The following is a 23,763-nucleotide window of genomic DNA, read 5'->3' on the forward strand; positions in this document are numbered from 1 at the left end:
GGACCTTAAAGACATCAGTCTTCCCATAGATCAAAAATAAATGTAGAGAAAAGTCTTCATTGTTTGTTCCGTATCCCGTAGTCCAGATGTGAAGTGACACAATAGGTGCAGGATTAAAGACCCTCACAAACGGTAATGCTTTTTTGATGTGGGAAAGGGCTCAGCAGGAAGCTTAGCGTGGAGCACATCATAAGCTCTCTTTGATTGAAATAACTTCTTCAAACAATGCTGAATCATATATTTTGCTGAATAAGCAAGTTAGAACTGTCTCCTACATCAGTATTTAGCTTAAACACAATACAATGACAGGCTTGGAGCTAAAGATCGTATAAAAATGCCAGGCAAATTAGTTTCCTTAAAGAATAGGATTTTAATAACAATCAGATCAGCAACTTTTAGTACATCTCACGATCAACTAAATATGCGTTGTAAATGTTATTGACAGTCATCCATAGAACTGATGTTATAGATTCGGCTCCCTCTTTGAATATGGAAAAAGCTCATCTCCATCAAACACAAGTCAAACTGCATACTGTACGGTGTTGTTAATCTTACTTTAAAAAAGTAATTAATTACATTTACAAATTACTTATCCCAAAAAGTAATTGAGTTTGTAACTCAGTTACCTCAATGTAAGAGTAATTAGTTACTTGGCAAAGTAACTGACGTTACTTTTCATGTTCTACACGTTATTACATGACCCATTCTATAACGTTTTTCACATCAAATATTTTTATATTAACTGATTTGAATTCAACTGTCTTTTTCATCCGAAAAAAAAAAAATCACACTTTTTACATTTTAAAATTTCACCTATAGGAGAGTGTAATGGTATACAAACTTTAACTTTTAAATTCTGTGCAAAAAAAGCCTTTTTGTTTTCCTGTTGTACTGAACCCACACCGAACTGTGACCCCCGTACCGATGTACGTACTGAACCGTGTTTTGTTTTCCGTCACACCTCTAGTATATATATATATATATATATACTATACTATATATACACTGTAGAAATATTTTTCAGTATGCAGGTGAGGCTCTGAATCTCTTCCCTCTCCTATCTTTGCTGTAGTTGTTTTGATTTTAAAAAAATTACACAAGGTTTATGGCTACGTCATTCGTGGAAAGTTTAGGGCAAGTGATATTTTTGGTAATAAAAAAACAAATTATTATTATATTGTAGCATCTACAAGGACAGCGCACACTTGGAGACGATAATGCATACTCATAAAACATGATAACAGTCCATTAATTTCAAATAATTGTACCCACCTGAACGCCAAGAAAAAAAAAAAAAGAAGTTGCTCGAGATTTTAAGATGACGCTCGACACACTAAATGCTAATGCTAGCGACAACGCGAATGCTGTGCTAACGGTCCAAGCTACCGAGCGTCGCGTTTGCAATGGCGTCACAACCACCTACGGCTTTGCTCTCTCCATGTCTCTCAGACATCTCGCGTGTGATTCAACAAAATTGTACTAACGCACGCCTTCACATCCTCAGTAACGCTGCAAAGACGGGAAAAGTAATTAATCAGGAAGGCGCTGTTGTAGAGAACCTTACAAGCGAACTTAAGTAACTTTTTTTTTTTTTTTAATCTAAAATACTCCTAATCGGCAAAATCTTGACTTGAATGTATCTTTAAATGATGTTTTAAAGGGTTAAGTGAAGTTTTAAAACTTTTACATGTCGAAAGTAGACAGAAGGGAACTAATGCAATAACGGAAGCTATTTTAACAATTTTAACGGTTGATTCACAACATTAAATGACTTCCAAACATAGCAAAGGTTACTATAGTTTTCGAAATATCCGCAATACCCCTGTGTCTAGTTAAGTTTAGGGTGAAGAATAGGGCTCAGGCCAACTGTCCTAAAAAACCCTTTGAACGTCGCAGTTTTTTTTTTTTTGGAATGGGAAAAAAAAATAAACATAAAAAGTACCAGTTACTTTGCCAAGTAACTCATTACTCTTACATTCAGGTAAATGAGTTACAAACTCAATTACTTTTTGGGAGAAGTAATTTGTAACTGTAATTAATTACTACAGACAAAAATAACGCTGTTAGCAACACCGTTATTATTCTCTAACGTCATTATTAACAGCATTAATGCTTTACAGTACACAGTGTATTGGATGACTGGAAATGTTGCACTATAATGTGTAGTAGGTGTAAATAATGGATCAGATGAATACTACAAAAAAAAAAAAAAAAACCTGAAGCTGCTGGTGAAATTCTTTACCTCGGCCATCGTTCACCATTTATCTGTACTCGGGTCATGTGGGTGCTGGAGCCTATTCCAGCTGACTCTGGGCAGAAGGCAGGGTACACCCTGAACTAGTTGTCGGATAACCGTAAGCCAAAAAGATGGGATGTGGGAGGAAACTAGAGTACCCAGAGAATACCTACGCAGGCATGGAGAGAAGTAAAGATATTCAGGTAAAATGTAAAATCCACACAAGATGGCCGTAGCCCAAGAATGAGCCCTTGATCACACAACTGTGTTGGCAACATGCTAAACAGTCCGTTACTGTGGCACCTTTGAGACAAAAATATGAAATATTTGTGTCATTATGTTTTATTTAGTTAGTTATTTTTATGTTGATCCTTTTTTAAATTACTTAGCAATGGAAGGGGCTGTGCAATAGCACCCTCTATTGATTGCTTACCCCGATAATTATACTGTATTTCTCAAATGTTGCAATCCAAAAAACGAAAAGACGTTTGAGGACATGAACACTTTTATTTAAATGAGACTCATGAGACGATTGAGACATCTTATTTTGTTTGAATTAAGGTTCTTTCATAAAAGTTGTCTCACATCCATCACTAAACATGTACTTAACATCCACTCAGTCCCACTTGCTTTCAGAAAGCATGCAAAGTTCATCTTTTGTCACAATAGTGATGACCAGGGGCACAGCAAGGGCTATTTGTCCTCAAACAGTCCTGACACTAAAGAGATAAGTGATAAGTAAATGCGTAATTAGTGTGCCAATCTGGGAGTTTGGGAGGTGGAAAGGGACAACATGAAACATTTACAAACAGCCTGCTGACAGCAACATTTTTGAAAAAGGCGGCTGACAAATGATTTACTTGTTGTGTAATTCTCACATTTGGTGGGTGGGCACTCCAGAGACACATCTATTTACATAAAAGAAATTAAAATGCTTATTTAATATAAACAGTATGTGATCATATCTACAACAAAATAACTTCTAGAAATAAAAGGCTTAATTCTTGATGACATGCCAACGTAGAAAAGCAGAGAGATAGCAATATCTGTGGCTGCAGTAGATGTACTGCAGTGCCAGTACGGTGACAAAGTATAATTAGTACAAGTTAGATCAGAAAAGTTGATAACAGGTTTTGCTGCAAGCAGGTCTGGGCAATTAGTGTTGGCAAGCATCATGCAACGTGTTCTTAATAGAATTTATTTTCATAATTGCAGACAGGATCTGCCCGATAACATCAGCATCACTGTGAATTCATGAACTGCAGCTTTATTCCCGCAAACATTGCTCCCCCAAAAATCTACTGTAAATTACATAAATATATAAATATACTAGTAATTCCAAAAAAACGTTTATTTCATGTTTTACAAATGCTCAACGTGGCTACCACCAGCAGCACTGAACACATCCACCCAATATGAGAATTCCTCCCATACGCGGTTCAGCATGTCAGGGTCCACTGTTTTGACTGCATCTATTATTCATTCTTTCATGTCATAGATATGTACTGGAAGTGATGGGACATAACATTTGTCTTTAACATACCACCACCAAAAATTGCATTATTTCAAATGCCATGTTTATAGGACTTGCCCAAACCAACCACCAAAAACATTGTCCATGCAAAACCTCACAGTTTTAACGATGATGTACAGTGGGGCACATAAGTATTTAGTTAAGCACTAATAGTGCTTCTCCCACTTGAAAATATTAGAGAGGTGTGTAATTGTCAAAATGGGTAAACCTCAATCATGAGAGACAGAATGTGAAAAAAAAAACAGAAAATCACATTGTTTGATTTTCAAAGAATGTATTTGCAAATCGGTGGAAAATAAGTATTTGGTCAATACCAAAAGTTCATCCCAATACTTTGTTATGTACACTTTGTTGGCAATAACGGAGGTCAAACATTTTCTGTAACTCTTCACAAACTTTTGACACACTGTTGCTGGTATTTTGGCCCATTCCTCCATGCAGATCTCCTCTAGAGCAGTGATGTTTTGGGGCTGTCGTTGGGGAACACGGACTTTCAACTTCCTCCACAGATTTTCTATGGGGTTGAGATTTGGAGAATGGCTAGGCCACTCCAGGAACTTGAAATGCTTCTTACGAAGCCACTCCTTTGTGCCCTGGCTGTATGTTTGGGATCATTGTCATGCTGAAAGACCCAGCCACGTCTCATCTTCAATGCCCTTGCTGATGGAAGGAGATTTTCACTCAAAATCTCTCGATACATGGCCCCATTCTTCCTTTCCTTTACACAGATCAGTCGTCCTGGTCCCTTTGCAGAAAAACAGCCCCGAAGCATGATTTTTCCACCCCCATGCTTCACAGTGGGTATGGTGTTCTTCGGATGCAATTCAGTATTCTTTCTCCTTCAACCACGAGAACCTGTGTTTCTACCAAAAAGTTCTATTTTGATTTCATCTGACCATAAAACATTCTCCGAGTCCTCTTCTGGATCATCCAAATGCTCTCTAGCGAACCACGGACGGGGCTGAACGTGTACCGGCTTCAGCAGGGGGACACGTCTGGCAGTGCAGGATTTGAGTCCCTGGCGGCGAATTGTGTTACTGATAGTAGCCTTTGTTACTGTGCTCCCAGCACTCTGTAGGTCATTCACTAGGTCCCCCCGTGTGGTTCAGGCATTTTTGCTCACCGTTCTTGTTATCATTTTGACACCACGGGGAAAGATCTTGCATTGAGCCCCAGATCGAGGGAGATTATCAGTGGTCTTGTATGTCTTCCATTTTCTAATAATTGCTCCCACAGTTGATTTCTTTACACCAAGTGTTTTACCTATTGCAGATTCAATCTTCCCAGACTGGTGCAGGTCTACAATTTTGTCTCTGGTGTCCTTCGACAGCCCTTTGGTCTTGGCCATAGTGGAGTTTGGAGTGTGACTGACTGAGATTTTGGACAGGCATGTTTTATACCGATAACGACTTAAAACAGATGCCATTAATACAGGTAACGAGTGGAGCCTCGTTAGACCTCGTTAGAAGAAGTTAGACCTCTTTGACAGCCAGAAATCTTGATTGTTTGTAGGTGACCAAATACTTATACTACTTATACAAATACTTACTCTAATTTGGAAGTTAATTCTTTAAAAATCAAACAATGTGATTTTCTGGGGTTTTTTTTCACATTCTCTCTCATGGTTGAGGATAACCCATGTTGACAATTACAGGCCTCTCTAATCTTTTCAAGTAGGAGAACTTGCACAATTGGTGGTTGACTAAATACTTATTTGCCCCACTGTACATGAGCATATAAATATACTAGTAATTCCAACAAAACTTTTATTTCATGTTTTACAAATGCTCAAAGTGGCTATCACCAGCGGCACGGACCACGTCAACCTAATAGTAGAATGCTTCCCAAATGCGGTTCAGTATGTCAGGGTCCACTGTTTTGATTGCATCTATTATTCATTTTTTCATGTCATAGATATTTACTGGAAGTGATGGGACATAACATTTGTCTTCAACATACCACCACCAAAATATGCAGTATTTCAAATACCATGTTTATAGGACTTGCCCAAACCAACCACCAAAAAGACAATGCAAAACCTCACAGTTTTAACGATGATGTATAATCTACTGTTTCTTGTATTGCCATGAGTATTGAGGTGGTGATTGTTATCTTTGCATATCATATTCTGTATACAATTATGCTGGCCTAACAGCAACTGTTGGGTGTCTGAGTGAAACACTGTAATAATACCACTATGACACTTTATGCTATAGTTTATAAATTCTGTGTAAACAAGCAGGGGCAGTATAATGGTGGACTCATTGCTCAGTGGTTATATGTAAGAGGATTATGACAAACACATTTCTTAAGCTTCTAAATTGAGTGCATCCACTGTAAGTCTTATCATTCAAAAGACCAACATTTTCCACAGGGAAGGGGGCAGCATTGTCTATAGTGGTGGATTTAATTATTTTGTTTAACAAGAAAATAATACTACACTATACCCCCACAAAGTTGCAACATCATGAAGCTGGAGATAGCAATGGCTTAAAATGTTTTGGTAAACAAACATAGTACATTTGGTCAGTAATTCAATTTTGAAAAGCAAAGCTAGGCAAATTACAGTCATCGGAAAAAATGAGGACACTCTATGGAAGCCTTTGTGTATTCTAACATATTTGGTCATAGGGATATTTAATATCAATTTTAAAAATGTTGAGAGATTCAAGTAATAGAACTGAACAATTAAAACTGAATTTTTTTCCTGTGTTACACCAAGGTAGGCAAAGTTGATGTGGACCAAAGTGCAACCAGGAAACAGATGTGGAGTGAAGGTTGTTTATTGAACAATGGCACGGTGTTGGCGGCTAGTGGGTTTTGGTCAGTGGCTGTGGCTGAGGCTGTGGCTGTGAGGGCTTTGATGGCTGGGTGTCCTGATGGCAAAAACAGAATTAGTCAAGAGTTCAAAAACGAGTCAAAAACTACAGGCTTAGTTGGCCGATGTACCAATGTAGACAGGCAATCATCTGGCACCTGCTTGATGCCCAGGCCGCTCCTCAAAAGCAGTGGTGATTGCTGATAAGCTGCAGGTGTGTTCCCAGGTCTGTCAAATTTGAACTAAAACCCCAGGTCAAACCAGGAAATGTTACAACAATAAAAGTCGAAGAAGAGGGGAGTGTGGACAAGGACCACCACATTCTGTAAAATGTAGTTTTAAATAAAATTCAATTTGGTGAATAAATTAGGACACTCCCATATTTAATCCCACTTAAAAATGGCTAAAATCACACACAGGGGTATCACATCACACATCACTTATTAGAACATCATTACCCAGTGTTTTCAAGGAAGCTTGCCGTATCTACACCTCACATTTAGTTAGGTGTGCCCCTGACAGTCGAAGTGAGAGAAAACACCATGGTGAGATCAAAGGAGCTGTCTGAGGCCTTCAGAAAGAAGATTGTAGAAGCTTATGAGTCTGGTAAGGGATTTCAAAAGATCTAAAAACAATATAAAATCAGCCATTCCACTGTCCGGAAAATAGTCCACAAGTGGAGAACATTTAAAACAACTGCCAACATACCAAGATCTGGCCGTCCTAGCAAGTTCGACCCGAGAGCAGACCGCAAGATGCTAAAAGATGTCTCCAAAAACCCTAAAATGTCATCATGGGACTTACAGCAGGCTCTTACGACTGTACTGTGAAAGTGTATGCCTCTACAATCAAAAGTTTAACCTTCATTGGAGGTGTGCAAGGAGGAAACCTTTGCTCTTCAAGATGAATATGAAGGCCAGACTGAAGTTTGCCAGAGTGAATGAAGACAAAGACCAGGACTTCTGGAATAATGTACTTTGGACAGATAAATCTAAAATTGAAATATTTGGACACGAGAACAGAGGACATGTTTGGCGTAAACCCAATACAGCATTCCAGGAAAAGAACCTCATACCAACTGTGAAGCATGAAGGTGGAAGTGTCATGGTTTGGGGATGCTTTGCTTTGGCAGGACCTGGCCAGCTCACCATCATAGAATCCACTATAAATTCTATCGTGTATCAGAGGGTGTTTGAGGAACATGTGAGATCATCTGTGAAAAAATTAAAGCTGAACCGAAACTGGACCCCGCAACATGACAATGATCCAAAACATACAAATAAATCCATCAAGGACTAGCTGAAAAGGAAGAAATGGAGAGTCCTGGAATGGCCGAGTCAAAGCCCAGATCTTAATCCCATTGAGATGCTGTGGGGTTAGTTGAAACGGGCTGTACATGCAAGAAACCCCTCAAATATTTCACTGCTGAAAGTGTTCTGCGTTGAGGAGTGGGGCAAACTTTCTTAAGACCGATCTCAAATACTGGTAGATGGCTACAAAAAGCATCTCACTGAAGTTATTTCAGCCAAAGGGGGTAACACTAGCTATTAGGTGGTAGGGTGTCCTAACTTTTTCCTCAGTTAGAGTATGCATTTTTGTTAATATATTTGGTTTACTGAGTAAAACAACGTTAATTTTTGTTGTTTCCCTGCAATTAAATCACTTTCTTTTCTAGAGATAAAGAAAAACAAGATAAGACCATTTCATTCATTCATTTCATGAACATTTCTTAATAAATAACTGAATATCTAATGAGGTGTCCTAATTTTTTCACATGACTATAGTTATACTCTATCTCTCAGGTCACATTAAATTATCCACTTTTTGCTTTTTCTTCAAAATGGGACTTCTCTTTGCTAGGTCAATCCAGCCCTTCTATACCCATCCTACAACTTCACCAGTCAGTGTAATCCACTCCTCTCCTTTGGTTCTGATGTCTGCTTCCCTCAGTCAGCTCAGGATTATCAAGCAACAGCCCCTGTGGCCCAGTGATATAGCTCAAGGGGGAACTCAATGTTAAGGCTGGTTAGAGTCAGACACCCCAAGACAGTTGGCATGGTTAGCTTTGTCTGGTCTCTGTGTGTTTTTGTGTTTTGTGCTTTCAGGAAACAATCGACTTGTGAGGTCTAAGCAGCTTTGCATGATGAATCTTCATTGTGTATGTACTGGCACTTACATATTCACATATAGGACATATGGAATTTACTACAGCGTGTTGTACTTTGAATTGCAAGCTGGTAAGAGTGATGGCATGTGTTGGGCATTCAGCTGTATCACTGGTAGAAGCATGTACGTGCATGTGCGGACATAGCAGACGTACAACACAATATGCTCTAATAAGTCATGATTGATGTGAGATGACATATCTGCTTTACATCAAATGTTGCAGCAGATGTGCAGTTCAGGAAATAAATAAACAAGCACAAGTGTGCCCCAGCAGACTAACGGCTAAAGGCTTCGCGCCTGCATTCTACTGGCTACATCAGAACCCACAGGCACAACAAGTCCGCATTTAGGCAATAACCTGTGATACAAAACAATCAAAAATCAGGCTCCGAGGATGGAAACTACACATGATTTACACAAGATTTGGAGTCTGAACCTCAAAATTATGAGGTAACACATGAACCACTGTTCACTGTGTTTTGTTTCGTAGTTTTGTGCTTTGATCTCTCCGTAAAACAAACGAGTATGAGTCGCAAACAGTAAGTCAGCACTGCCTTCTATTGGCTAGCTCAAAACCTACAGACACAATAAGTTTGCAATAAGCTCTTATACAAAAAAAAAAAAATAATAATAATAATAAATCGGGCTATGAGGATTGATAGATGCAGGCCCATGCTACATAACCACCAAATTCCAAGACCCAATATAGAACCTTCCCCTACTTAAACATTGCAAAATAGATAGAACAACAAGAAAAAGCTTATACAGTATGTATTGGCACTTCATATGTTGAGGTGTATGGAAGTGCGCTCACGAATAACCAAGTACATTTTGCCTTTTGTTAAGTTAATAATTACCTGAGTAGACTTACAGATGATCTATCAAGAACTGCTAACTGTTAGTTAGCAAAATCTCTAATTTTAACAGAACATTTTCAGTATTGTGCTCTTTATTCTGAAAGACGAAGTACAGTGGTACCTCTACATACAAAAGTTAATTCGTTCCAGGACCTAGTTTGTAAGTCCAAATGGTAGTATGTCGAGCAGGATTTTTCCATTAATTCGTTCCACTGCCCGAAAACCTACACTAAATCCTTAATAAATACTGCTGGTACTATTACAAATAGCAATTAAACAAGTAAATTGTAAATATAAATTGGAATACTAATATAGTAATCGTAATAATAATAATAACACCTGTAAAAATTGTAACAAATCAGGTTTTAATGTAGCAGATGTATTTTTCGTGGTGTACCTGAACGTACCTCATGGTTGACGTGCCAGAGTGAGGGAGGACTTTTCACTTTCACATTACATAGTCAGCTGTGGGGGACTGTAGGCGTGTTGTGTTGCACAAAGTGATGGAATAAATGACTAGAAACCTGACGAAGTAATGTTACCGCAATAATATTTGTCACCTTAACTTATAACCACTGGCGAACAGAGGTTGGAGGATGTAGGTTGCTGTCACAAGAAAATCTTGTGCGTCCGTCTTGTGGGAAAAAAAAAAAAACTGCGCCTCTGTCATCGATCTTCGTATTTCAAGCATGTCGTCGTATGTAGAAACAAATGACGAGTCAAATTTACATCGGATGTCGAAAAGATCGTGTGTCGAAGCAAGCGGATGTCGAGGTACCACTGTACATCTCTTCCAGTTGTGGATGTTGCTTATTTAAAGGGAACCTCGGACTTAAAGACTTGTAGGCTCTAATAAGCCATAATTGTTCTCTTTTACTAAAATATGTTATCAGAAACACATAAAATATTGCCATTGATTTAAAAACGTATAAAATTTGAAACATGTTTTGACCTACAGAGGGTGGCATGTTTTTAAGCGCGCAATGGACGCTCGGGGTGATGATGTGGAAAGAGAAATGCATTTTCTCATTCTTTAATGGCTCTTTGGTTAATGTGCAAGCGTTATCCAAGTTATTTATGTCCCGTGATCCAAGTGAAAAGTGGCCGCCATCAGCGCCGTAGCACGTGCGCTTATCTGTCATTTTACAGACGTCTCTGCTGCTCTCTTGCTACCTGTGGTGTTCTCTTTTGACAGCTTTGTGCTCTCGTACTACCCTCGGAGTCCAAATGGCTCCCCTCACTCTAACTTGAACACAGCACGACCCAGAAGAGATTACCGATTGGGGAAGATGTTAGGGTAAGCCAATCAGAGACAGTCTGACAAGAGTATGGCGGGTCTTACCAGTATGGCTGTATGAAACACAGACACACAAACCCAGTTTATGCACACACAGAAAACTCTGTTTGAAAAAAAACCTAATAAACGCTGTTATGGTGCAAGACACTGAGAGTGGAGGCTTTTCAGGGTGGACATGAGGGATGGGAATCGAAATCCGATTCCAATTCGGAACCGGTTCCGAGTGCTTCGAGGCCTCGACATCACAATGAAAAAGCCTTAACGATCCCTTTAATGATTTCTAAAGACGCGTATTGCGTCGTGACGTGTCTTGTTGTCCAGACGCATCAAACTAGCATGGCGCCAAGAACCACTCGCTCCAAAGTTTGACTACACTTCACCAGGAAAGAGTGTGAAAATGAAAGGTTACGACGGGTAAGCACGAGCATTGCAGCCATAAACATAACAATGACAGCACGTAGGTTCAAACGCTCGAAAGTGTGTCTTCACTTCACGAGGAAAAATTACAACAAAGCGACTTGCAGTCATTGCAAGGTGGAGATAACTGCATCGGGAGGGAATGCGACTGTGCTGTCCTCACAGAGAGGCTAAGGCTCAGTCCTGGCTATACAGCTAGCTAAACTCCCAAATGACGATGCAGAAGACGTTGGTATAATTTGCTGACTTTATTCAACCATCACTTGAAGAGTGAAACTAAGAATAGAAATGAAACAAATCAATTTCGTCCCCAATAACAAACAGGTTTGCATCAACGTAAATCAGCGATGACTAGCTGCTAATAACAGTAATAACAAATGGTTAGCATTCGTTCGCTAGCATTAGCACATCGTTCAAACCACTACACAACTGGATTTAAGTGTTCGATCGCGAGTGGAAACACAACAACAACAACACAACAGATGATACATACAGGCGTTGCCTCTGTAGATATTAACATTAACAAAGAAGGTAGGCTCGTAGAAGTGTTTCCCTCTCTCACTAACTCGCTCACTCGCTTGGATGCGGCATTTCTTCTTCGGGTGTAAGCGCGCTCTTCTTCACGTGAGCGCGTTCTTCTTTGCGTGAGGAAGCGCAAGGGCGCCCCCACTTGAGCGTGTAAGCACCACAAAAACTAAAAGGCATGCATTTCAATGTAATGGTAAATAATACACGTTAACCCAGCAGTCCCCAAACTGCGGCCCGCGGCCCAAATACGGCCCGCCTCCACATTTGGTCCGGCCATTTTGAATTTTTTTTTTTTTTTCTCAATCGTGTTATTTATTTCCTGGCCTTTTCCATGAAGAATTCAGAGAGGGTTATTTGGTTATTATCTGTTTAATTAATAGTGTTTTTTATTATTATGAATTATTATTATATTATATTATTATTTTTATTTTATTTACTTTCATTCTGTGAAGAATCCAGAAAGGGTTATTTGATTGTGGCTTTCTGAAAAACAATAATTTTTTTACATTTATGCACTTCTGCAATCGTCACACTTTTTCTGTTACAAACTGACCCCAGTCCCTCATCAGAGAAGGGAAAAGTTATGTGGCCCTCACAGGAAAAAGTTTGGGGACCCCTGCTTTAACACATATTGCCAAAGGCAGAACAACAACCTATCTGCCAATATATACCAATATTTTTTATTTCTATTAGATAAATGTTTCAGTAAAATGTTACACATTCTTGTGTATTTGCCACTTATTGCCACAGTTAACATTGAAGCTTTGGGCCTCTTTTGATCTCGTTGTGAGTTTGTAAGGTTGTGACTTCTGATTAAACAAACTCGATGCCAATCAAAACGTTTGTTCTTCTTTTTCCCCAAATTAGAATCGATAAGAGAATCGATAAAGAATCAAATTGTTAAGCAATATCGATAATGGAATCGGAATCGTAAAAATCCAATCAATTCCCATCCCTAGTGGACATACAGACATTTAAATAAAAAAATTGTAAAGTAAAGCAACAAAGTAGTTACTTTCATAATTGAATAACTAGTAAAGAGTTACTTTTTTAGAGAAGTAAGTATAACTTTTCGAAAATAACTTGAACAACACTGTTCACAGGTATCACTACACGGTTAAAAATGCATACAATGGTACCTTGACATATGATCGCATCGATATACGATCCTTTCGTCATCCAACGTAAAATTTGACTTGCTATTTGTCTTGAGATAACACATCATGCTTGAAAACGACGATTTATAACAGCGTCGCATTTTCATTGTTTTCCCACAAGTTGGACGCGCAGCAGATTTTCTTGTGAGAGAAACCAACATGGGTCCCAAGAAGTTTATCGCAGGTGGTGAAAAAAGAAAAAAGGTGGCACTTACCATTGAAATTAGGAAGGAAATGAAAGAAAAATATGAGCGTGGTGTGCAAGTGTGTGAAATGACTCGACAATCAGGCCGGTCTCCTCCGACCTCTGTTCGCCAGTCTCTATAAGTTAACGTGACAATCAATTAATATTATTATTATTATTGTAACATCGGCAAGGATGACGCCAGCTTCGTTAGGGTTTCAATTACTTATTTCAGAACTTGTGCTACACAACAAGGCTATTGTCTGCCGTAGCCAAAACTAACAACATAAAAAAAGGAAAAAACTTCACAGTCAGTCACGTGGTGCGTTCAAAAACAGCATGCAAAACACAACCGCCACATTAGAACCTGATTCGTTACATTATTATTATTATGATTTGCATTATAATTTGTTTTGCTATGTGTAATTTTTATTTGTAATTGTACCAGCAGTATTTATGAAGGAATTAGCGTCGGTTTTTGGGCTGTGGAATGAATTAATCCAATTATAATGCATTCTTACGAAAATCCCGCTCCACATAAGTCCATTTCGACTTACAAACCAGGTCCTGGAATGAATTAAATTCGTATGTAGAGGTACCACTGTGCTGTTTTCTTTTCTGGAAAGAAAACCCACTTTTTAATTATTGTTCTTCTGACGTAGTATACACATATATATATTAAAATGTATAATTTCACATGCTCTTAAATGTTATTTCACACTGCCCACGATGGCCAAGGAATAAACATTACTTGATATTATTGGCCAGTGAGATCTGCACATTGCAATTAAACACCTGTTTATATGAGTGAGTTGGATAATTGCAGTGTTGAGTGTCAACATGAGATGCAATTGTAATCAGGGTTGGCATGCTAGGAGCAGTGCAGTAAAGGTAGAGTAAGAAACAGTACAAAATCAGTGTGTGCCCTTTTATTTGATGGAGCACATTTATACAATGTGATAAAGAACAAACAACTTAAATAATAATAGAAAGCGACGAGTAGCTCAGCTGGCCCCTACAACTCATTTGTGCATTCTGCTTTCAATTTCAGTGCATCGTTAGCTGCTGATAAACACAGGGAAAAGGGGGGAAGGTGGATTTATATAAATTATTCAAAATAATTTTAAAAATCTGTACACCAGTTTAGAAGAAAAAGGCTAATTGTGCTATTTTTTGGCCAGACCTTACTATTACAGTCAACATTTTTATCAACTAATCAACCTGTTATGGCAAGCTTTAGTTGAAGGTTAGTTCGGTATTCAGGTTGATATATTTTTTGAACAAGGCTTGCATTCGGCATCCTTGTATAAACAGTGTGTTTATATGGGGGATTTAAAGCATTGTTAATTGCTTTGTATAATGCTGTGCACTGCTCCGAGGCACTATATAAGTGAACTCCATTAACCATTTACTTGTTAGAAGTGTCCACCAATCACTGTAATCTAAAGGGTATCTAAGATCAACGTGAGCTGCATAAAACCCTGACAACAAATCCACTTCCAATTTATGGATCTTTTTTTTTTTTTTTTTTTTTTTTTTTTTTGTTGTAATCTCTCCTGTCAAAGTAACAAAATGTCTGTGATGTGTTGCTGAGGGATATTCTCTAACCACGTGTTGAGTAGTTGGTGTCGACCATTTATGGGCTAATCAAGGAGATTTGTCTGGACTGAAAACATCCTTTTAGTTAGATTATTTTTCTCACAAATTGCGTGAATCTGAGTATTTATTTGAGAATGTTATTTGCTTCCCAGTTTTTGCCAATAGCGCAAAAAAGAACTTGATCCTTTACCTGACAGGAACAAAACATTTCTCTGCAAATGTGGTTGGGCTTACAAGCAAATACTGTACTTTTTGATGCAGCTTATCATAATTACATTTTTAATCAATAACAAATGCAGTTATGAAACGTTACTAAAGCTATGTGTTGGTGTTTTTCAATTGTGCCTAAGGATATGCCTACTATCGATATTTTTGTATTATTGCAAGGTTTCCCTTACAAATGAAACAATGTGACGCACTGCCACACAAAAACAAAACCAGCCACGCATTGCAAATTAGATGATTTTTTTTTTTCAAACTAGCAGCAGCCTAGTCTGAAGGGTTCAGCGGCAACCTATTCATTGTGTGTTGTAATGTCCGTAACTAATTGCGGCCCCCTAAAGAGACGATCGGACTGGGGAGCTGTGACGTAGGGGGAAGTGAGTAGGAAAATGGGAAAACGGGCGCGAGAGCGAGAGACAGAGGCTGCAAGTCGCGGGAGCCCGCTGTTATTTTGTTACTGTGTTTTTTTTATTTTTTATTATTGTTGCCACAATAAAGTGCGTAAGCCAATACCGAATCACCCCCCACCCCCCCATCCGGGGCATTACAGTATTTTGGATCGGACTTTTCGCCAAAAGTGAGCGGTGGACGGCCGTCTTGGACGGAACGGCAAGTTTGAATGAATTTGCGCCAATAGAGAGGGGCAGGTGTACTCTCTGTAATCTCTGTGTTATCAGGCTGTTTCGGCAGACAGATATACGCAATCACGTCTGCCGAAACCTTGATAAATGCGCTTTTTTTCAAGTTTTGCCAGCTCTGGGACACTGGAAAAATGACTGTCATACCTCTCCTTTCAAAGCTAAATGGTACCTCAATGTGCATTTGTGTGGAAATGTAATTCACGAACAACAAAAAAAACTATTCACCTTCTCACCAAGACTACTAAAACTCTTTACACGGCTTTTAGAATGTCCCCCTACTCCTTGAAATGGGTCTTTAACAGAAGGACTATTATTGTTGTGGTAATGTAGTACGAATTAGGGCCAAATAAAGGAAAAAGAAGGACTATGAGATGTAAGTCGTACAATTGCTACGACAAAAAAAGTCGCATTATTTCGGCGGGTAATGTAGCTGTAATCAGCTACGATTTTTACGTACATGTACCGTAGCTGAGAGCAACAATATTAGCCTGGCTAATGAAATATCTCAAATTGATCTTTGCTATGGTTCTTCAGGGAAAAATGTGAACAAAAAAATCTCATTTGTCATGATATGACGCAATTTCGCCGAGGCACGAGATGGTGAGGTTGTCCGACTCTGATGTAGCCCACCACCACAGCTTCAAAAAATCCTAAGGGAAACCCCATATTGTGTGTTTGTACATAAATTCACAGTTTTCAGAATAACTACAGCTGTGATCAGTAATTACTATTATTCACATTGTTATAATCACATCTATTTTTTTAGTTTAGTTAGTTTCTATGTGTACACGCTACATACATGCTGTATTTCTACATATGCAATCCAAAGTGTGCTCCTGCAAAGGATACAAACATTATCTCTATGCCATGAAAAATTTCTCTATATCTCCTTCAGAAATAGTTAACCACAACTCTCAAAGCCAATGAGCACAGCGAACAGCCGCTGGGAATATGCTCCAAAATACTCCACGTTGCTTCACACATTAATATATGTGATGTGTGTGTTGGAGTGTTGTTGGCAGAATATAGGACTGTATGTCATATTTTGTTTCCCTTAGCCAGTGGTTAACCTAGCACATTACCGTGCATGCATTCACACAAGCGCAGATACAAACACATGCACATGAATTCCTCCCCGTGGCAATGTTTGGTGAATCAAAATCAAGGTCAAAAAGAGTTCACTTTGCACTCAAACAAAATTGCATGGACACAAATTTCTCGCTGGTTATTTCCATATATTTGTACTTGGTCATAGAGTTTGCAACCCCTGCAGACAAATTTCTTACAGCGGATCCATTTTACCATGAGGAAAATGTTCACTGTGTTAACTGTATTTGTATTCACAGAAATTAATGGGATTGGTGGCGGCTCTTCGGCTAATGCTCACAAGCGCCATAAACAAAAGGGATATAAAATATTCATGCTGATAAAACAAGAAGGGAAAGTAGAGTGTAAGCAAATCAGCTAAATTTATTTGCTTTTGGGCTTGCCGGTATAAAAGTGCTAATTGTGAGGATTAAGTTGTGCTCAATGTAAGCAAAGTTTCTGGTCTTCTGAAAAACAGAACAAAAGGAGAGACGCAACTTGTGTTGCTGACTGACAAAAACGCACACTTTGCAAAGTAGAAACAAAGAGAGGCTTAAAGTGGGTAAAGGAATGTGTGAACAGAGAAACAGTCAAATAAAGATGCTGAGAAAGAGCCCAAGTAAAGAAAGAAGAATGCGACAGCACATTGATCAGCACGGATTTGAGAACAAGCTCAGCTCGCTGGATCAGTGTGACGTGGGCCTGGGCCCAAATCGCTCATACAACACCTCTGAAATTCTCAATAGCTTCCTTGTGAATCAGCCATCCCCTTTCACGGCTGCCTGGAGCAGATAACAGGCTCAACTCTGTTAACAATCTCACCTAATAGACTTCTCCCCTGTCAATCACATTCCAAATATCAATACAGCCCAGGAGCTCACGCGCTCATGCAAACACACGCCAACTAAAAATACTGCAGCAAATCACACATTCGGGCCTCGCGTTCACTTTTGGGTCATCTCACTCTGATTGCTCTTGGTTTTTCACAGTTAGACAGACTTTCACTTGTGAAAGACTCCCCTTCCAATTTGAACACACCAGGCTACATCGCACTTATAGCTTGACATCAGTGAATTAACTTTTAGAAATATTAACACATGAGCTCTATTTTTGTTGGCCTTGTTGCATTCAGTGGGTAGATGTGACATATCCAGTTAGAATTAAACATATACAGTATATAAATGGTTATAGAGCTCTCCTATTTTAATGCATACATTGCACTACCCTCCCCTCACAATCCCAAAACGGTGCTGGGTAATGGCTGCCAGCCACAGTAATAGGGTGGTAGGTGGGTCCCACATTTTTTCTCTCTGCGTGGCTCCCGGGGCGCGGCCTCCCCTCTGCCTGGGCTGCCGGCCGCGGGAGTGGGGGCTCCGATCTCGCGTCGCCCCACGGCGGCTTCTCGGCGTCCTACTGCCTCCGCCTTCCCCTCTCTTCTCCGACTGGATGTCGCGGGTCGCTGGCTGGGCGCCAGTGTATCGACTGGATGTTGCCTGCTCTGGCGAAGGACCCTGCCCTGCCCTGGGCTTGGTGGGCCGCTGGGGGTCCCGTAGCATGCCGTGCCAGTTGGGGGGCTGCGGCTGTGGCTCGTGGGCCGGGTGGGCGGGCGATTCTGGGGGTGGGCGTGGAGTTGGTGGTGCGTCCCCTCTCGCCATCCCTGAAGGCCGGTTGATGGGTGGGCGGGTGGCCCGGGGGACCACCCTGGATCCCGGGGGGGGGGGGGGGGGGGGGGGGTGGCTGGTGCCGCTGACTGCTGGGCTGCAGGAGGAGGGATGGGCTGCGTTGAACCCCACCCCGCCCGCCCTTCCTCCCTGGGAGCTGGCTGGGTTGGCGCCTGCGTGGCGTCTCCGCTCATCTACGTGGCTGTCACGCGCTTGGTGGGGCTCGCATGCGGTTGGATGTGATGGGGCGCGCTCGGGTGGGAGGTCCCGGTGCCGGGATTGGCGGGGGGCGGCGTAGGGGCGGTCGCCAACGGGCTTACATTCACGAGGTATTCACACAATTACTGGGTTCTACATAACAGAGCTAATTTGTGTACACTCTTCCTCTTGCAATCACTTAGCTTATAGACTCCTCCAACCCCGTCCCCTGCTTTCACTGGTCAACAGGCCCCCCACATGGTGTCAACCGGAAATACATATAGCTGACGATAGCACCAACATGTTAGTAGTTAGTGTAGACGTTCAATGTATTTCTTGTTGTTGTCTATGTTTCTTTTCTTTCTTCTCTTGTGTTTCTTTTCTTCTGTTCCCCCAAAGCCCCTTCCTGTTCGCTGTTTTGTCATAATAAACAAGGTATGTGAATGATCACAATGGGAGAATGTCATACTCTCAATGTCAAACATTACAACTGTTCAGACCAATCGGGCACTCAGACTTCCACTCTCCATGTCAAACAGATGGACAGCACAGGTTAAAAAGATGGTTATAGAGTTCCTTAAATAAGAAAAAAAAATATTACAAAGATATCTCAAGAAAATGTAAACGGGCCATTTTTGACGCCCTTAAAGAAAGGTTTGGTCGATTTTAGCGACACCGGTAGGACAAAAAGCGATACTGTTTTCCATGAAGGAAGACTGAGGGGCCGTTTACATGGTGACTCTCCCAGAAGACGAAAAATTTCATGTTTGCATTTATATGGTTCCGTCTCCATTCGAACAATGTCGCAATTCTGCATCAAAACGATGTAGTGTTCATGCCAGGCCCTAGGGGGCAGTGCAGATTTACAAGGGGACAGCGAATGATGCACTTTGAATTCCTTAGCCCGGAAGACAACATGCCCGCCCACTCCAAGCAATGGCATTATCTTTTGCTCAAAAATGCACAAAAATGGAAACATTCAACATATTTAAATTAAAAATATTATAAAAACAGTAAATTGACGCCGACGTTCCGCCATATTTGCTGTTTTTAATGTTTAGTGGCACCGCTGCGCACGCCCAATGGGGGGCTTGAGATATTAATTTTGAGTGATGACATCCCTCTAAATTAATTACGAGTGGGGACACCACTCGTAGCTTTTTCTTAGCTTAGCTCCCGCAGCTAATGGAGCGTACCAACTCTCTCAATAACAGAGGGGTGTCCTAACAAGGCTAGCACGAACGTAGAGCAAACAAATTCGGCTCCATTTTGCAGTAAATTAGGGGGGTTGAGATATTAATTTCGAGTGATGATATCCCTCTAAACCCCCAGTTTACTGCAAAATGGACCCAAATTTGCGCTACGTTCATGCTAGCCTTGTTAAGACACCCCTCTGTTATTGAGAGAGTTGGTACGCTCCATTAGCTGCGTGAGCTAAGCTAAGAAAAAGCTACGACTGACGTCCCCACTCGTAATTAATATCTCAATAAAAGCATAATACTGTATCTACAAAACCGTTGAAGCACAAACTATTAGCATAATTTTTATATAAATTTGCGTCTGATGGGGAGGGGGGACTTTACGGAGGCCTGTAGAGATGGTCACAAAGAGCATATAGCAATATACAAAGTGTCGTCTTTTTATTACATATTTATTTTTTTTAACTTCTGGGTCATCGTCTGCAATTGTCTTGCGAGCCTTTTGCGGTCGTGCTGCGAGCCACTTGCTGTCGTGTTGTGGCAATTGGCGTACTTGCTTTTGCCAGTTTGCACTCGCGCTTTAGCAATTGGGGATTGTGTTGTGGCAATTTGCTATCATGCTGCGAGCCATTCGCTGCCGTGTTGTGGCAGTTGGGGTTCGTGCTTTTGCTAATTTGCGATCGCGCTTTAGGAATTGGGGACCGTGTTGTGGCAGTTTGCATTCGTGCTTTTTATCTTTTGCAAATCGTTTGCAATTGGGGTTCGTGCTTTTTCTATTTGCAAAGTGTTTGGACTTTGCATTTCGCCTGACACCTCTCGGCCACCGTAAATACGTCATACAGTATAATATTGATTATACAGTGCAATGGAGCAGTACACCATAGATCAGAGGTGGGCAATAATAACCGAATGGCTCACCCTGCTTGGTTCTTTTTCTTGGAGCATACAACAAACCAGCTCCAAGTGTTTTGTAGACCAAAAGTACAATTTTATAGTCTATCCTTTGACTCACCGGAAACCAGTGCACTGATTTCATGATCAGTTTAACAAAACCCATTTTCCTTGCATATGTGATGATTCTGGCATCAGGATCCTGGATTAGCAGCAGCATCCTGATTGATTTTTGAACTGTAAATATGCCATTGCAATAATCCAGTCTTCTTAAAATGAATGCATAGATACATTTTTCCATGTCTTGGCAGAGTACCCAATTTCTCAGTGTGCTGCGTTATATCTTTTGAAAGCTTTTGAAAATATGCATGAAAGACTGTCCAATAAAACATTGCTTGTTGCACCTTCTTGTCTCTGTTTGATGAAAATCACATGAAAATCCAGAAATTGGCTTTACCCAGAGCTCTTTCGCAAAACACCAGAGTCTATCTTAGGGATTTATTATTTTTTTTTTTTGTAACTTTTTTTTCCTCCTTAGCAGCCAGTGAAGCTTGAACCAAAGGATTTGAAAGTGTGTCTTTTTGTCTTTTTAAAACATTCCTGATTAAAACTGGAAATGTTTCCATTCTTTTTTTAAAATTAAAACTTTAATTCTGGTTCCTTATACACTGAATTGAGGCTTGGTATAATAATGGACATATTCTGTAAATATTATTGCCAATGTGGACACCAGTAATACTTTAATTAATACATGCACACCTGTAAATTATTGAGTTATTAAAGAGGAACCAATTGTCCTTTTACTCACGAAGGTCATGACTGCAGATAACCGTCGGTCTCTTTAATTCATCCATTTTTAAAAATCTAATTCAAACAACTTAGCTCGATTTTTCGCTAGTTGCTTTTAACAAAGAAAGTAGTGCTAATATGATTTGGAAAGTTGCCGATTCAACTCACAATAACGGAATGAAAATTAAATGCTTCCTGTGGATGTTCACACCACAAGATCACTGATAACCCGCTCGTTTCACTGTCGATCAAAAAGGGGCATCAGGGCGATCCGAGGCCTGCCTACTGGCCATAGACCCCCAGAAATGCTAAGCGTCCGATGGGTAGGACAAACCCAGCATTCATCCAATGATTCGTCTTGTTTCGCTGCAGTGGAACAAGGTTCTCTCAACTCCGTAGACTTACAATGTCCACTGCGCGAATGAATAAAAAGAAATCCGTATTGTAACCAGTGATAAGAAGCTGATACTGAACAAAAGTTGAGCGCGTTGTAGCGCATATTGAGTCAATTACATGTACACACAACAGTACTGTATACATTTGATCACTTATTTTTTTAAACATTTTAGGAGAAGCTGAAATCCTCTTGCAGTCTTAGAGCAATCATCTCTCGACAGAACCATGGTGGAAGCAAAACAACTGTCAGATGGTCTATAAGAAAAGCTAACAGAATGTAGAAAGGGATAAAAGATTTCTAAAGGCCTATTGGTATTGCTCAAACTGATGGAGTGGGAAATACATGGTTCTGTTGTTACCATATATCAGACAGGTAGAGCAACAATGATTTCAGCCACAACAGACATGAACACTTCTCAGGATGGAAAGAGAAACCCATGAGCAACTTCATCTGCAATTGCTGCAGTTTTTCTGCAGAAAGTAATGATGTGGTTTTTTTGAAAGATGCACAATAAGGACTTGGAAAAATGGACTGAAAAGCCCAATAAAGAAAAAAGTTGTTACTGCACCAAAACCAATGCGCTTACAATGACTGTATATGCCAAACTTATGTAACATTAGCTGGCTGAATGGTTTTTAAAACCCTCCTTTTTCAACAAAAGGAGTGAAAATATTACATAAATATTACACAACAGTAATTGTGCGTTTGTCTTCTATGACAGCCTTAATTTATTTTAATATATAATGTTGAATTTGGGGATTTTGCTACCTGTAAAGCAACACTTGGTAGGTTTTAGTTTTGGTCGGTTTTAGTGACGCAGGTGGGCAAAAGCGTAGTGTAATGCCTTAAGAGAGACTGCGTTTCCCGTGAGGACCTGCGCTGGATTTCCCATGAGGACCAGCGCACACCCACAGTGTCATAAAATCATCAATCAAACCAGTTGTGGCTAAATAACAGCATATGACAGTTAGCAACCGTGTTACTTAGTGTGGCTAATTCCCCCACCCCACCCAATCTCGTCAGCGCTAACAAGTTCAGTTGAGGGGGGTGGGTGGGGTTTCACACTAGCGAGTGAAAGCCCGGCCAATGTTTATTTTGTATATCCTCGTAGCCTCGTTTATTCCCTCCTCAGACAAAACTTTTTGTCTCTTTCGTTGCTCTGCCATCTTTACAGAATTCATGCGACAGAATTTGCATCGCCTTCTGTCTTTATGATGAATGGGTAAGGGGAAGTGACCTATGCAGTATAGCAGTCAGCACATAGGTAGTTTTTTTTGTGTGGCAAGGTTCCTGCCACCCTCCTCAAAGTTAATTAGTGTCAGTGAAAGCGATACAGACCCCCTCAAGATGTAAAAGAGGTGTCATCCAACTAGTTGTCAGTCAACATATTATCACAAATGTTATGAAAATATTTTATACAGGTTGAAAGGTTATTGTTGCCGTTTTCCGAAATTTCCAGGTTCGCGGTGAATCAGTAACAGGCACACTTTTGCTCAATAGCCGATGTTTACTGATTAGAAAATGCAGAATAAATGAGATTTACTGATTACAATCCCACAAAAGCAAGCAAACAGATATAAAAAACAAGCAAACAAATGGTAACGTGATGCTAGATTTGAGTTTGTCAATCTCAGAATCCCCGCGTTACGTTACAGCACGACTAGTTGTCCCTTAGAAATGAAAATCGCTTACCGTGACAAACGGGTGGGAAGCCAACAACACTCCAGTAAAGCGTCAAAAAGACAAAAGCTGGACGATCCGTACTTGATCCACCAGCGGACTTCACGGGTCACCCAGAAATGTCCGGTTTTGTAAGGACGCACCCCTCGGAGGCGGAGAGGCCAACTTCCGCCCCCGAGCGGCGCGGTCCCGTCCAATCACAAACA

This window comes from Corythoichthys intestinalis, chromosome 9, assembly GCF_030265065.1.
Source record: "Corythoichthys intestinalis isolate RoL2023-P3 chromosome 9, ASM3026506v1, whole genome shotgun sequence".
In the NCBI taxonomy this organism is placed as follows: domain Eukaryota; kingdom Metazoa; phylum Chordata; class Actinopteri; order Syngnathiformes; family Syngnathidae; genus Corythoichthys; species Corythoichthys intestinalis.